The 15,928-nt window shown below is 52.3% G+C and overlaps 1 protein-coding gene across 1 annotated transcript in view; it reads left to right on the top strand.

Moving 5' to 3' along the window:
* The window catches only part of CNTFR (ciliary neurotrophic factor receptor), a 470,837-nt gene that overhangs the window by 72,764 nt on the left and 382,145 nt on the right, over positions 1 to 15,928 (top strand). Inside the window, exon 2 of the mRNA XM_032780890.2 lies at positions 11,220 to 11,305. The gene's annotated coding sequence lies outside the window, so the exon portion shown is untranslated. The remainder of the gene's footprint in view (positions 1 to 11,219; positions 11,306 to 15,928) is intronic.

Consider the following 15,928-nt stretch of genomic DNA (forward strand, 5'->3'; position numbering starts at 1 on the left):
CTGTGGATATGAGGAAAGCAGTGGACATGATATACCTTGACTTTAGCAAAGCTTTTGATACTGTCTCCCACAGTATTCTTTCAGCAAGTTAAAGTAGTATGAATTGGATGACTGGACTATGAGTTGGATAGAAAGCTGGCTAGATCGTCTGGTTCAATAGGTAGTGATCAACAGCTCGATGTCTAGTTGGCAGCCGGTATCAAGCAGAGTGCCCCAGGGGTTGATCCTGGGGCCAGTTTTATTCAATATCTTCATTAATGATCTGGATGATGGGATGGATTGCACCTTCTTCAAGTTCATAGATGACACTAAGATTGGGACAGAGGTAGATATGATGGAGGGTAGGGATAGGGTACAGAGGGCCCTAGACAAATTGGAGGATAGTGCCAAAAGAAATCTGATGCGGTTCAACAAGGACAAGTGCAGAGTCCTGCGCTTAGGATGGAAGAATCCCATGCACTGCTACAGACTAGGGACTGCAGAAAAGGTCCTGGGGATTACAGTAGACGAGAAGCTGGATATGAGTCAAGAGGGGGCCGTTGTTGCCAAGAAGGCTGATGGCATATTGGGTGGTATTAGTGGCAGCATTGCCAGTAGATCAAGGGAAATGAAAGTGGAGTATTAGTGTCCAGTTTGCCCCCCCACTACAGAAGGATTGTGACAATTGGGAGAGAGTCCAAGCAGAGGGCAACGGAAAATGGATCAGGGCTAGGGCAACATGACATGAGGAGAGGATGAGGAAAACTTTATTTATGTCTGCAAAAAAGAGAAAGAAATTGAGTTGGTTTAAAAGCTGCTTTTTAAACTACCTGAAAGGGGTTCCAAAGAGGATGGAGCTCGGCTGTTTGCTCAGTAGTGCAGATGACAGAACATAAGAACAATGTCTTAAGTTGGGCAGTGGGGAGGTTAGGTGGTATTAGGAAACCTGTTTTCACTAGGAGGGTGGTGAAGCACTGGAATGGGTTCCCTAGGGAGGTGGTGGAATCTCCTTCCTTAGAGGTTTTTAAGGTCAGGCTTGACAAAGCCCTGGCTGGGATGATTTAATTGAGAATCGGTCCTGCTTTGAGCAGGGGATTGGACCAGATACCTCCTGAGGTCCCTTCCAACCCTGATATTCTATGATTGTAAGGATAGGTACACTAATGATCGTGAGGTGCTCATGACAGTGACTGGGACGTGGGCTGCTATGCTTAGTGGCTAGAGCAGGAGTTGGTAGCCAGGAATCGGACCCAAGGGTCGAGGCCAGGTGCCAGAGCCAAGGTCAGAGCCGAAGTCAGGAATCGGAGCTGAGGGTTGGGACCAGGTTGCCTGGACATAGAAGGCTGGGACCAAGGCAGGAGTGGGGCTGGAACAAGGTGGAAGCAAGGCTGCGAACAAGCAGGCTCAGGAGCTATCACAGCTGTAGACAGATGTTTTGAGCAGCCACTGAAGTGCTGCTGGGCTTCAGGGCCAGTCTGCTGATTCTTCCCACCAGCAGGCAGCCTGCTACAGGCCAGTGCGCTCGTTAGGTTGTCTGGAGACTGACTCGGTGGCAGGCCCTGATTCCTAGCCCTGTAAATGCTATGGTGACAGGTGCCACAGAAGTACCTCTTTTGGTGAGGCGAGGCACGGCAAGGCTGTTAGCCTCACATGGGGAACTGAGGCACAGAGATGCCGGGCTAGATTCACAGAGAGACTTAGGAGCCTAAATGCCTCTCTGGGCACCTACGTCCTGCATTTAGGTACCACTGGCATTCACGAAACCGCTGCTGAGATGCCAGCCAACCCCGCGGGCTCCGAGGTTTCTGCGGTCGGTGCCTGACTCTCCCCTTACAATGCGTGAGGAGCCTGGGCCTCAGAGCAGAGCATGCCACTGAGCAGCAGGGCACCTGGGAGCTGGGTATGGCAAGGTCTGAGTGACATGCCCAAGGTCAGAGGAGGTCTGTGGCAGAGCAAGGAGCTGAGCCTGGGTCTCCTGGGTGAACACTTTAACCACTAGGCCACCTTGCCTTTCTACCGGGCACCATATCCCAGAAGCTGGGCCTTCCCCTTTCTGAGCAGAGCTATGGGAGAGCCTCAAGGAGTTGGCTATGGTGACCGGTACCTACGGGGAGGCAGTGACAGTCGGCCCGGTCTTGCACTATAGCTGTTCAGGATTCACACCCTTGGGTGTCCCGGGCAGACACGTGGCTGGTCCCCCTCTTGGGATGGAGTGAGAGAGAGCCCTGATCTTTCTTTGCGAAGGCGTTGGTTAGACCAGGGTAGAGTAGTAGGTACCTCCACTGCCTGCAGCAAGGCCAGAATTCAGGCCCAGTGGGCCCCTGGCTGGGGAGGGGGTCAGGATACCACCTGTGAGAATCGCCTGGCTGGAGAGATGGACTGGAAATCTCGAGGTAGGGATTGGAGGCAATGTCTGCTTGGGTGTTGACTGGGTTAAAGTAAGGACGGGAGGAGGGCAGCTCGTCTTCCCTCCTGAGCTTGGCTGAACAAGCCTCTGGCATAGCCAAGGAGGAAGGGAAGCTGGGAGTCTGGGATGGTGACAGCTCCTCATCCTGTTTCAGTTATTTTGACCACTGAGTCCTGAAGTCCTCCCAGGTGACATTCCTGGCTGCAATTGAGCTGCTGCAAGGTGCTCTGGATACGCTGCTAGGATCCCCGTCTCGGCATGGTTCCCGGAGACACCCACCAAGCAGATGGGTCTGTCTTCTGGCTTTCGTCCAGGAGCAAATGGCAATGCCCCTCAGTCTTCTGCACCATCTCTGGGCTTGTGTATGGACCCTGCAGGAGTGACATCACGCTGGCTGAGTCAGGGCCGGAGGTCTCGTCTGAACTCAGCTGGGGATGATGCTGATCTCACTGACATGATCCTGAGTCATGGGACTACAGATGAGAATGACGGAAGAGAATGACCCATTAGGTCACCATTAGCTCATCGCCCTGCGCCTGGTGCAGGCTGCCTGGCTGTGGTGGCTTTCCCAGTGTGGTGTTCTGCATGCCTGGTGGCTGAGGCTTTCAGTGGGGCAGGGAATGAAGGCTTGCTGATGGATGGCAGGTGGCCTCCCAGGCCGTTATTGTAGTGGTCAGGAGCCACACGCTGGCATTATCTGCCTCTGAACTTCACTGTCCTGCCTCCAGCCCATGCATGAGCCCCTTTTCCACAACATCAGTGCGGTGGTTAGGGTGGGGCATGCGTGATGCAGCTGCACATCTGAGTCTTTGCTTGTGGGGGGTAATCGGCGGTTTCGGCTAAGCTCTGAGAAGACCCTACATGTCAGCGCCTGGGGGCGTCTGGATGAGATCTGCCCATCTCTCTCCACACCTGTCTGCAGGGAAGTTCTCCGCAAAGCGGATGCATTGAATTGTTGTTTCCAGATTCTCTGCCTTCTCCAACCCAGGAGATGAGTGTTTGGCAGACAATATTGTTCAGTGCCCGACAGCCCAGCTAAAGATCCTTTAACCCCCTCGGGAATGCCGCTGGCGCCATCTCTGCTGGGGCACTGGTGTTTCTCACTTTTCCTGTGGGGAGTGAGAAACTAGCCCTGATTTCTGCAAAGCTGGCCCAGCAGGATTCCTCACTTAATGTCATGTATCCGATGCCCCGTACGACACATGCAGCCCCTGCCCCAAAGAGCTGACAGTGGAAACGGCAGCTCCAGTGGCTTCATAGCTAATGTCACACGTGAATCTGTGCACACCACATGAGCTAGCTTGGATTCAGCGGCAGTGCAGAGAGCACAGCGCAGGCCACGCAAGGCTGGCACGGACTCTGGGTACTTCCTGGGCTCACGAGCATGTTCTGGGGCCTGCGCTATGCTATCTTTGCTGCTATTGTTACCTGCACTAGTTGGATCAAGGCACATCCTGTCTGTCGGCCTCTAAATAAGTAACCTGGTTCTAGGCGGGGTTAGGTGTCCGTATGGGAGCCAATGGGCATTTTGCCGCATTAAGCACAAGAACCAGGTGAATCACTCACAATGGATTGTGTAATCAGTGAATTTTGCTGCGCTGCCTTCAGTCAAACTGCAGCGGGCTCCGATTTAGCTGAGGTTCGCATGGGCATGACCAATCTTCTCTCTTTGGCCACAGGGAGTGTTGTTGAAACGCAGGCCCCGATTTCTGTGCACCTGCATTAACTCCTGGACCCCACGGGAGTTACTCCTGATTTACACCAGTGGAAGTGGGAGGAGACTCTGGGAATAGGTTTCCTTTTTCATTGACTGCAATACACCAGCCGGGCACCCAAGGGTGCGTAAGTGGGTGCAGCACCCACAGCCACACACACATTGCACACAGTGCATCCCAGGGGCAGGGGCGTGGAGGGGCAGCACTGGCTGCCCTATGACCCTTCCCTCGTGAAGAAGGGGGTTGCGGGGCCAAACCTGAGCGATGCTCTGACCCCTGGGCATCAGGTCACAGTGCCATTTGCTCAATTTGGGGCCCACAGGAAGCTAAGGGCCAAAACTGAGAGGGCAGTGGGGTGGCCAGCATAGCTCCTCCTTGCTGCTGCTGTGGGCCCGGCCCTGCCCAGCCTCACCCTGCTTCCAGGGATAGGGAGTGAAGCTGCACCTGGGCAGGCTGGGTTGAAGGGTGCAGGGGCTGAGAGTGGCGAGTGAGGCTCTGGGGCTAGCGGCTGCAGGGGGGTGGCTCTGCAGGGATTGATGGTGCTCACCATGCCAAAAGTCTGGGGGACGCCCTTGCTGAGTGGGAGACCCTCTCTGGCTGGGGTTACCGTCAGATTTCAGACCTGCAACACATGGCTGTTTGTCGATGCAGCTTCACTGTGCGATTTCTTGAGCTACTGTTCAGAGCCAGGTTGAAATGACGCTGCTCTGCCAGATCCTTCGGCCTTGTCAGTAAACAGCCCCCTTACGTCAATTCAAACGAAGGACAGGACCCTTTCTTCACTCCCCAGTGGCTCTGCTGCGCTCGTGATTTCTGCTTGTTGGGCCTGCCAACAAAGTCCAGCACATCCCCAGTGACTCCCTGCCCACCGCAGCTCCCTAGCTGCAAGCTGCTTGGAGAGCTCAGGACCTGCCGTGCCAGTTGCAGTTCCTGAGCCACGTCCGATTCGTCAGTATGGCCTGCCTCAGGGGTTCCAGTTTGGTCCGCTGATAGAGCAGGGTTTGTTTCTCTTATTCCCCAGGTTGAAAATCTTCCTCGGGGTTCACTTGGCTTCTCCATTCAGCTGCTTTTTCATCTCTTCGCCTTTCTGAGGTAGTAAATAAAGTTCCTGTCGTTTTATTTATGTAAGGGAAGGCAGAGACCAATGAAAATGCCATGCTCTCCTGACGGCTACCAATGCAACGGTGTTTTTTCTTTGCTGCCATTCCAGAAGCGATCACTCCAACACAAGGTGGCGCCCCCAACAGGTGACCAGTGGGAGTGCTTCAGAACCAACTCTTACGTTTCAAAATCGATTTTGGGCGACTCTGCTCTCAGACTGATACGTCTCCAAGGGGCCTGAATTTCGGACAGTGCTGAGCATCTGTCTTGCAGAATTCTCGCCCCTTTGCGGGGGGTTTCAGGTTATACACCCGCAAAGGGAGAAGGCCAAAATCACCGTCTAGCGGATACATATAGCATTGCTGTAGTGCCCTGTGGATTTACTGCCTCTGCATTTCTTGGTACCAGTGAGGTCAGCTTTTTTAGAGCAGCCGGCTTTAGGCAGGGAAAATGATTTCCTTTGGTCGATAAGTGGGTGCGTAACGTATTACAGATGTGATGCCTATCATTAAGGTTGCTCCTCACAGCTCATTACAAGACTATTTTCAGTTATTTTTAATTGCCAGCTTTAACCATTGGGGCTGAAATGCCCCATTCGGGGTGCCTGCTTCAGTGTGGAATGTTCTGAAAAATTTCAGCAAAACCAGTTTAACTTTCTCAGAATGAAGTTAGGGAAAAGAATACGTTATTTTGCCCAGACAAACACTTGCCAGGGACGATCTAGGTAATACTCAGTTCTGCCAGGAGTGCAGGAAACTGGACTAGAGACCTTGTGAGGTCCCTTCCAGTTCTATGATTCTATGATTCTCACAGCTGTTTCACTGAGATGCTCTTTCACCTCCCGGCTTTGGAGCAAGGCTGTAATATTTAGCAGTGGGGTGTCTCGCTGGAGTCAGGGATGTGCCTTTTTGCTGTCCTGATGAAAAACCACCTACATTTGGCCAAATTCTGAAAACTCTGTGTGCATGCGTGTGTGTGCATGCATGCATTTGTGTGCCACGGTTAAAGAGTTTGAGATTAATTTCACACAGCGCAGGGTTTCAACATCAGTGTACTATATATTAAAATAAATATTAAATACACGCTCCTGCCCTTTGTTGGACGGCGCTTATCATGTAAGCCACAGGGCGTAATTCTCCTCTCGCTTACACCGTGGAACTCTACTGTCTTCAGGGGATTTCCCCTGATCACCGCCAGGATCGGTGAGAAGAGAAGTAGGCCCCATAGCTTCTGGGAGTGCTCGTTGCTGTTGTCTAGGAAAAATGAATCAGGGCTGCTCAGATTGACCGCGGTGCTGTCTAATGTTGTGTGGGGAAGAGCCCGCGCCCTCTTCAGGCTGAACAGTGTAGCCTCTGGAAGCCTGAGAAGAGGACGTGGATGGCGTTTTCTTTGGAAGAGGACTGTATCTCTGTAGCTCGAGACCCAGAGTTCTCATCCCTCATGGTGTGTGTGTGCGTCTGTGTGCGCAACTTAGCTTTTGTCTCTGTTATCTGTGTGTGTTGGAGGCCACAGCTTGGTGTACTGCTTAGTCCTGTGATAGTGTGAATTCCCACAGTTCATCAAGACATCTTGCAAGGGTATCCAGCTGGATGGGTGATATGTTACATTCAGTGCATATGGCGCTCCCAGTGGGATCCTAGCTAAATGCCTCTTCTTGTCATGTGAGCCCAGTTGGATCCTGTCAATCTAGAATTTCCCCTTGAAATTGGCCACAATTTGCAAAAGATTCTGGGTCCTCGTTCAGGATTTTACAGAGCTGGGGCCTGTTTACAGAATTACTCAGTGGTTTGCATTGTAAGTGTTGCAGGTGCCTCATGATTTTCAGAATGGAGAGAGGTAAATAGTGGTGTCCCACAGGGGTCTGTACTGGGCCCAGTCCTGTTCAACATATTCATAAATGATCTGGAAAAAGGGGTAAACAGTGAGGTGGCAAAATTCACAGATGATACAAAACTATTCAATATAGTTAAGTCCCAGGCAGACACTGAAGAGATGCAAAGGGGATTTCACAAAACTAGGTGACTGGGCAACAAAATGGCAGATGAAATTCAATGTTGATAAATGCAAAAAAAGTGCACATTGGAAAACATAACTCAACTATACATATAAAATGATGGGGTCTAAATTAGCTGTTACCACTCAAGAAAGAGATTTTGAAGTCACTATGGAGACTTCTCTGAAAACATCCACTCAATGTGCAGCGGCAGTCAAAAAGGTGAACAGACTGTTGAGAATCATTAAGAAAGGGAGAGATAAGAAGACAGAAAATATCACGTCGTCTCTATATAAATCCATGATATGCCCACATCTTGAAAAGTATGTGCAGATGGGGTTGCCCCATCTCAAAAGAAAATATATATTGAAATTGGAAAAGGTTCAGAAAAAGGCAACAAAAATGATTAGGGATGTGGAACGGCTCCGTATGAGAAATGATTAGTAAGACTGGGACTTTTCAGCTTGGAAAAGAGACGGCTAAGGAGGGATATGATTGAGGTCTATAAAATCATGACTGGTGTGGAGAAAGTAAATAAGGAAGTGTTATTTACTTCTTCTCATAACACAAGAACTAGGGGTCACCAAATGCAATTAATAGGCAGCAGGTATAAAACAAACAAAAGGAAGTATTTCTTCACACAACGCACAGTCAGCCTGTGGAACTCCTCGCCAGAGGATGTTGTGAAGGCCAAGACTATAACTGGGTTCAAAAAAGAACTAGATAAGTTCATGGAGGATCGGTCCATCAATGGCTATTGTCCAGGATGGACAGATATGGTATCTCCTCTAGCCTCTGTGTGCCAGAAGCTGGGAATGGGTGACAGGGGATGGATCACTTGATTATTCCCTGTTCTATTCATTCCTTCTGGGGCACCTGGCACTGGCCACTGTTGGAAGACAGGATACTGGGCTAGATGGACCTTTGGTCTGACCCAGTGTGGCCTTTCTTATGTTCTTATGGTTTCCATCCTGTTGCCAGGGAAATAGCCACAATACAGGTGTATGAGTGTGCTTGGTTCCCCCCCAAGAATTAAAAAGTGGGTTTCATGCTGGTGAAGGGTCCTGGATTGGGCAGTCCCTGGAGTCTGGATTCTTTTTATTTTTTAAATCCATGGGACAGCCTGAGTGCAACTTCTCCCCCGTCATGTCACCTGCCAATGGGCCTCCCTCTTTTCTTGCAAGAAGAGCTCTCAAGAGTCATCTAGTCCACAGGTGGGCAAACTACGGCCCGCGGGCCACATCCGGCCTGTGGGACTGTCCTGCCCAGCCCCTGAGCTCCCGGCCGGGGACGCTAGCCCCCAGCCTCTCCCCTGCTGTCCCCTGCTCCCGCAGCCTCAGATCACCACGCCGCCCGCGCTCTGGCCTGCCGCTCCTGCCAGGCAGTGCGGGCGGCGTGGCTGCAAGTTCTTGCTGCTCTGAGCGGCATGGTAAGGGGGTGGGGAGCGAGGGCGGTTGGATATGGGGCAGGTGGTCCTGGGGGGCAGTCAGGGGCTAGGGAGTAGGGGATGGTTGGATGGAGCGGAGTTTCCGGACGGGGGCGGTCAGGGGCCAGGGACCAGGGGTGGTTTGATAGGCGTGGGAGTCCCAGAGGGCCTGTCGGGGGGCGGGAGTGTGAATAGTGGTCGAGACAGGGAGCAGAGGGTGGAGAGTCCTAGGAGGGGATGGTCAGGGGTGGGAGGTCCTAGGAGGGGGCGGTCTGGGGACAAAGAGCGGGGGGGTGTTGGATGGGTCAGGGGTTCTGAGGGGGGTGGAAGTGGGAGGGGGCTGATGAAGGCAGGGGACAGGCTGTTTGGGGGGCCATAGCCCTCCATACAGTTTCGCAACCCTGATGTGGCCCTTGGGCCAAAAAGTTCACCGCCCCTGATCTAATCTGTGGCCCCATGGTGAGGCCGCAGTGACCTTCTCTAGGGGAGGTGGATGTTCAATCTCTGTGCCCAGGGACAAACTCTTCCTCCAAACGCCGGGTGTGTCTGGCTACTGTCTAAATCCTCATCTGTCTTATTCTGGTATTGGGACTGGCCCAGCTAGACTTGTCAGCTCTGCAGCCGGGAACTGAGCGTGGGGCCAAGAGCGTGGAGGGTGCCCAGTAAATAATCAGTCTTCTTACCTGCATGCCAGGAATCTCTCCCGCCCCAGGTCCAGGTTGCACTGGAGGCAGCTGTCTCTCTTCTGGCTCATGGAAACTTCCCTGGGGTTTATCCCATTGTCTTGCTGTGTCCCTGGGGTTTAGCCAGGTCATGCCTGGTTAGTGTTAATTCTTTGTATTCCAGTGGCAAGTAGAGGCCCCAGCTCAGATCTAAGCCACATTGTGCTGGGTGCAACATACACCCCTAGGGAGAGACAGCCCCTGCCTTGGGGACCTTACAGACTAACCAGCCAAGAGAAACAGAGGGCAGGAGGAGAAACTGAGGCCACGGTCACTGAGTGGTAGAGCCAGGACTAGAATCCCAACTGCCTTGACTCCCAGCCCCGTGCCCTGTCCCCTGGATCACACTGCTCTAATTTCACACCTTGATTCCGATCTTCTTCTGGCTCTGGGTGTCTCCGCAGTGGTCTGTCTTGGGCAGGGTCCTGGATAAAGCTCCCCCTTAGCGTCCTGGGTCATGTGCTCCTTACTTACCCCTTGGGAGCTGCATCTTTGTGGATGGATCTGGGGAACCAACTAAGAATTTCCCCATCCATCCAGGATCTCCCTCCCATTTCCCTCCCGCCATCACCCTGACTGCTCTCCGACAGGTGGTGACGAATTGGCGCTGTGATTCAGTTCCAACCCAGCCTCATCTGTTTACTTCATCTGCAATTCAGTGCTGTAAAACAGTCCTGTCGGCCTCTCGGCCGAGCTGGCAAAGGGCCGGGGAGCCCTCTGTCATCTCCGTCCGTCATTGCCAGCTCCTTCCATCGCTGGTTCCCTTATGTCCGGCAGAGTCTGCTGTGAGTGATGGGGTGCGGTGCTGGCTCGGCTCGGGGCTGGCAGAGTTAAATATTTCAGCGTCTGACACCTGCCAGGCGTGATAAATTGCAGCGCGCCATGCACTGCTGGCGTGACAAACGGGCCGCTTCCCTCCTTAGGCTCCGGGAAAACTTTTTAATTATTTCCCAGCGCTTTGCAAATGAGAGTTTCTCAATCAGCCACACAGATGCCCAATGAGGTTTCACTTATTTATTTATCGTTTACAGGCCTTTGGGGTTGGGTTTTTTAACCCTCGCCGTGGCCCGTTGAAGTCAACAGAAAGTCTGTCGATTTCCCAGGGCTTTGGGGTGACCCCCTAAATGCAGCTAGGACACGAACGTTTCCTAAAGCTGCTCCTGGGAAAGTCCCTCTGCAGCACCAATGATGTGAGATGTACTCATTGTAACTGGGTTATAAACCGAGGTAGAGATGCCTATTGTGGTGGTTTTCAGCGCAGACTATGTCTACAATTTCCCTGATCTGGGCTTGGCCCAAGCCCTGTACCAACAAGGAGCAAAGACCCAGTCCTGACTTAGTTTACACTCTTAGGTGCTCCTGGTGCACATGGGCACCTGGCTGTACATGTGCTCACAGGCTTGCCAAGCTCCCAGCAGCCCCACTGAAGTCGATGGGATGTAACCACGGCACGTAAAGTTCAGCACGTGCAGGATCGGAGCCTTGGGTGTGACAAGACCTACGGGGGAGGTTTCTTTGCGTTAGGCGTTTTTATTCTGGCTGAGGGGTGTTGCTGCTGGTTCTGTTTGATTCATATTATTTCTTTAAACTAGATCAAAGACAATGCCGGGGCAAACGGACACCTCCCCTACCCCAGTCCGTATACGTTGCACTAACGAAATCAACACACGTTTTGGGGTGGGGCAGGAACAATCCCATGAGAATTATTTTTTACCTCGCTGAGCCGTGCACGATGTTCTGGCCACCAGCTACCAAGTCTCAGCCAGAAGCGGGTCTCCGCCCAGAGGTGTGAGCATGGGAAATCTCACCCAGAAAAATGGTGACGATGAAGTAGCAGTGCCAGTCTGACAGTAGTTTTCTCTTTCCCCTTCCCCAGGTCTACCCCGCCAGGTAGTGTGGAGGAATCCCGAGGAATTTGATGAGAAATCGGGGACACCTTTGGGAATTCAGACCGGTGGAAAGGTAAGAGATTTTTTAGTCATAGACCCACTTGTTTCAGTTTGAGCATCACTGCCAGACGGCGCATCCAGGAGCCTTGTGTACCGTGTCCACCACCTCCAGGCCTCTCCTCCTGATGCTGGCTGCCAAGGAGGCAGGTGCTGCCTTGTCTTCTTTTTGGAGCCTTTAGACCGTGCTTTTGCCATTTGTTTAGTTATTTAGCTTCTTGGGGAGAGACATCCGACTTCAGCTGGGTGACACGTAAAAGTGCAGATCTCTGAGTGCTCATGGAAGGGGGCTCTGTGGGAAGGTTTCCTGGCAGCAGGACTTGGGCTCGATTCTTGGAGAAGCAGCATCAAACCTCTATTCTTAAGCTGAGCAGGTTAGCTTTTCTTTGGGAGACTTTCCAGGAAAGCAGAGTTGTTCTGGTGATTCCAAACAGGGAGATCTCTCAGTCAGTCCCACACCTCTGCAAGGGACGCTGCACCATCTTTGATGAAAAGCCCAACTCCTGATGGCTTTTGCTGGCCGAATATCACCTCCAGCCTTGGTAGGTGGTGTCCAAGCGCATAAGCAATTGCCTTCTGCCTCTCTGGCACAGCCTGTTGTGGGAAGCAACTGGCCCTTGTCTCCCTAGATAGAATTGTCTTCTCTCAGCTTTGCGATCCAAGACTGAGCTGTTGCGTCACCATATGCAGACGTTGCGTAGTGACACAGGGACATGTCATCGCAGGCTAGACAGCAGTAAAATGAAGTGGCCCCAGAGGTATCTTGGGACTGTTCTGACTAATGCAGGGAGAACTCCTTGAACTGAATTTGGAACCCCGTCAGAAGCAGTGAGGTCATTAGAAGCTCTGGGCTGCTGCCTTTAAAAAATATGTATCTGTCCCTAGATTGCCGGGCAGGATGACTTTCAGATTGGAATCGCCATTGTTTGCATAACACAGGGGAGTCAACTGCAACTGGGAAAGCTGGGATGTAAATGGAGAGCATTAGAGTGGCTCCATGTTTACATTAGCGTGACTCCCTTGCTGCCGGTGGAGTCACTCCTGATTTACACCGGCGTGGTTCCCTTGCTGCCGGTGGAGTCACTGCAGATGTGCACCAATGTGGTTCTCTTGCTGCCAGCGGTGTCATTCCGGATTTACACCAGCCTGGCTCCCTTGCTGCTGGCAGAGTCACTCCAGATTTACACCAGTATCACCAAAAGTAGAGTTTTGACTTTTATTTCGTCCCATTTGTCCATGTCCAGGTGCCATCTTTTCCTCCTCTTTCTGCCGCCTTGTTTTCCTGGCAGGCTGGCCTGCTTCCCTTTCTGAGTCAGTGCATGCTGGCCTGCTGGCTGGATTGCTTGTTGCTCCCTTTATTTGCAGGGCATCTCCAGTGGCTTACATTGCTAATAATAGCAATTACCGGTACACACTGGCTACAAGGTACGGCGGTGGTAATGGGATCCGGGGGGGACGACATTAAAGCGATATAATATGCTAAGATAAATTAGTGTTGTAAAATTAGCCATGAGTCTAGTCAGGGATCTGACAAATGTGTCACAGCCTTGTTACAAGTGCTGAGCTCTGCTCAATTGGATTAGTGGCCCGGAGCAAGGCAGACAGGAACGAGGGAAAAGAGTTTATTAAGGGTCTCCTTACACACATGCTAATGGTTAAACACTGCTTGTTTCTCTCCTTGGCTTTGCTGATTGATACATCCCCTGGTGCTCAGCAGTAGAGGAGCACGAATCCGGCTCTGTCACGTTGCTTTTCAAATTGCCCGAGCCAGGCAGCAGGGAGAGAGGGGCCTGGGTTAGTACTGGTTCTGAGTGGTGGTGCTTCTGGCTCTCCATCTAGGATGCCCTTGTGCCCAGAGCATCCTGATCTGTTTTGATCCTATCCCTTTCCTGCTGGGGTCATACAGCCTCAAAGCACTGAGCTAGCCTTGGTTGTGCAGTGATGCCCTCCAAGGTGGTATCATTCCTGGGGCCCACATCAGCACGGACATGTTCCATCTGGGCCTTTCTGTTAACCCCTGCTGGGCTGGTATTCTCCTAGCCCCTTGACCGGATGCTCATTTAGTGGGAGAAGCGGGATGCGTGCAGAACATGTGTGCCAACCAGAGAGACTGAGGTCCCATTCTCCCAGGAGCAGAGCACCTCCTGCAAAGGGTGCTGAGTGTTGTCAGCTTCTGTTGATGTCAACAGGCCACAGGAGCAGGATCTGAAAGCTCCAGTCGTGCCCGGTGTTGAGGGCTTTATCTGTTCTTTCTCATGTGGATTATGGCAGTGCAGAACCAGGCCACATTGTGCAGGGTGCTGGACAGACATAAAGCAAGAGACAGTCTCTGCCCCGAAGAGCTTGCAGTGTAACTAGACAAAGGATGGAGGGGAGGGATCTGCCTCACAAGCAGAGGGACCACTGTGTGATGGGCGCAAACGGCATGTCTGTTCCGCATTTGTTTTGTGATTGAAATCCTCTCCGTGGGGTTACGCTAGCTGAGAATTGGCTGGGTGGAAGGCGAGGCGCAGGTGAGGGTTGAGGCGAGCAGCCAATCAGCACAGAGGATGGACCGTTCAGGCTGCAACATTGGGAAACAATCTGAGGACGTCAGCAGCGTCAGACAGTCCTGGCTTGACCTGTTCCTGGGCTGGCTCCTCCCTCCCAAAAGCCACATGGCTGGGGGAGAGGGGATGCCATGTGGGTCTTACTGCCCTCGAGAAGCGTGTTCTCCCCTGCACAGATCTGGGTCTGGGGGGGTTCTGAGGAGGAGGGATGTCTCCATTTCTCCCCTTGGGCCCCCGCAGGACCTCACACCATGGTCAAGGGAAATTGAGGGCACGCAGCAGCTGGCCAGGGCAGGCCAGGCCTGTGTCCTAGAGCTGGCAGGATGCGGACACTTACTTGTCCAAAGACATCGGCTGGTCTCCCGCTCTCTGAGGAGGAGACCGTAATACTTTGGTGGCTCGTGGCACTGCAGCCAGTTCCAATGGCATTGGCTCGCTGGTGACTAATTAGACAGTTTACAGGATGGACTCAGCTGGTGGGAGGAATAAAATCCCCACTGGTGAGCGATGAATGGCTGGCCAGAGCCTTTTGCAGATTCGTAAATGCAGGCTAATTGCGTGTTTAATGGCAGGCACATTCCACAGGATCTTGGAGGTGGGGGCGGGTGGAGGAATGATTTAGGTCTGGCTTAATAAGGCATGTGATCTAGCCCATAAATATTAAAAAAAATAAAAATATATATATATTATCCAGTGCTCTGGAACAAGGGAGGCTGGCAGAGTGCCGCGGCTGCAAGCCGATCTGCCGATAAGGCCACGTTGAGCTGTCCAAGCCAAACAGCAATAGGTCAGGGAAAGGAGGGAGCAGCAAATCTATCCTTCTGGGGATCATTTGTTTCATTACCTGGAATGAATTTTGCACGGGGCTGGTCCCAATTACAGGTGCTTCCACCTCTCCTGCATCTGCGTGCGTGCGGGAGAGGAGCTTCTGTATGAATTGTGATAAACGGCACCCCGCATTAGCCCTGTTGCACTCTTTTGGGAAGATGCCTGGCTAGCAGGAGGACCAGTCCCCACAGTGCACATTGCTGTTCACATTGCTGTTCAGTTTGCCTAGGTTGGAGCCCACCTGGAGCTGCCAGAACCTGAAGCGTGAGGTGCAGATGAAATGTAGTCTCAGGGAGTGGCCATCTTGGAAAGGATCTTCATTCCCCTGGAAGGCAGCAGCAACCTGGGATGACATGTTGCATCCGCATCAATACCAGGTTCAGCAGCACTTGAATGACCCACTTACCTTGAGGGAGAAGAACAGAGGCGTGAGGGTCATTAACCACTGGAGCAATTAACCAAGGGGTGTGGAGGATTCTCCATCACTGACCATTTGGTAAATCAGGGTTGGATGTTTTTCTGAAAGCTCTGCTCTGGGAGTTAGTGTGGGGCAGGTCTCTGGCCTGGGCTCTACAAGGGGTCAGACTCGCTGATCACAATGGTCCCTTCTGGCCTTGGAACCTATGAATAACCTTGGAGTGGTCACAATGCTACACACCATTGGTCACTCAGGACTTCACAGCCACAACGGGCACTCTCTCTGGGTACTTACATTGCCCTCAGCACCACGGTATCTGAATGCCTCATGGTCATTACATGTTCTAGCCTCTCGAACCGCTCCAGGGAGGTTCAGTATTCACCCCATTTTATGGGGAGGGGGAGGGACTGAGCTATGGGGTCGATTAAGTGATATGTCCAAGGTCACACAGGAAGTCAGTGGCTGAGCCAAGAATTGAACCCAGGTGTCCTAGGTTAGCCCTCTCACCCCTGGACCACATTTCCTTGCACCAGCCTTTGAATGGACAAACGAGCCAGTGGACAAAGTTATCATCTAATTTCTCTCCAGGGTGTTAAATGCTTTTCCTAGCGATCTCCGTGGGGCAGGAGTTGTTCATTCGAGCCTGCTGTCAGACAGGTTTCAATGGCTTGATGATCTGCATGCCTTTGGCACACTTGTCCCATGCTGTGCTGCTCTGGATACAGACCTTCCCAGCCAAACCCAGCTGCACCCTTGGGGGTTAGAACCAGCGCCGGGAGGGTAAAACAGCCGGCTGCTTGGAGCCACTCTGGGACATCAGCTCACTTCGGTTCCTGAGTGTGCC

This window comes from Chelonoidis abingdonii, chromosome 6 (genome assembly GCF_003597395.2).
Source record: "Chelonoidis abingdonii isolate Lonesome George chromosome 6, CheloAbing_2.0, whole genome shotgun sequence".
NCBI classification, from domain to species: domain Eukaryota; kingdom Metazoa; phylum Chordata; order Testudines; family Testudinidae; genus Chelonoidis; species Chelonoidis abingdonii.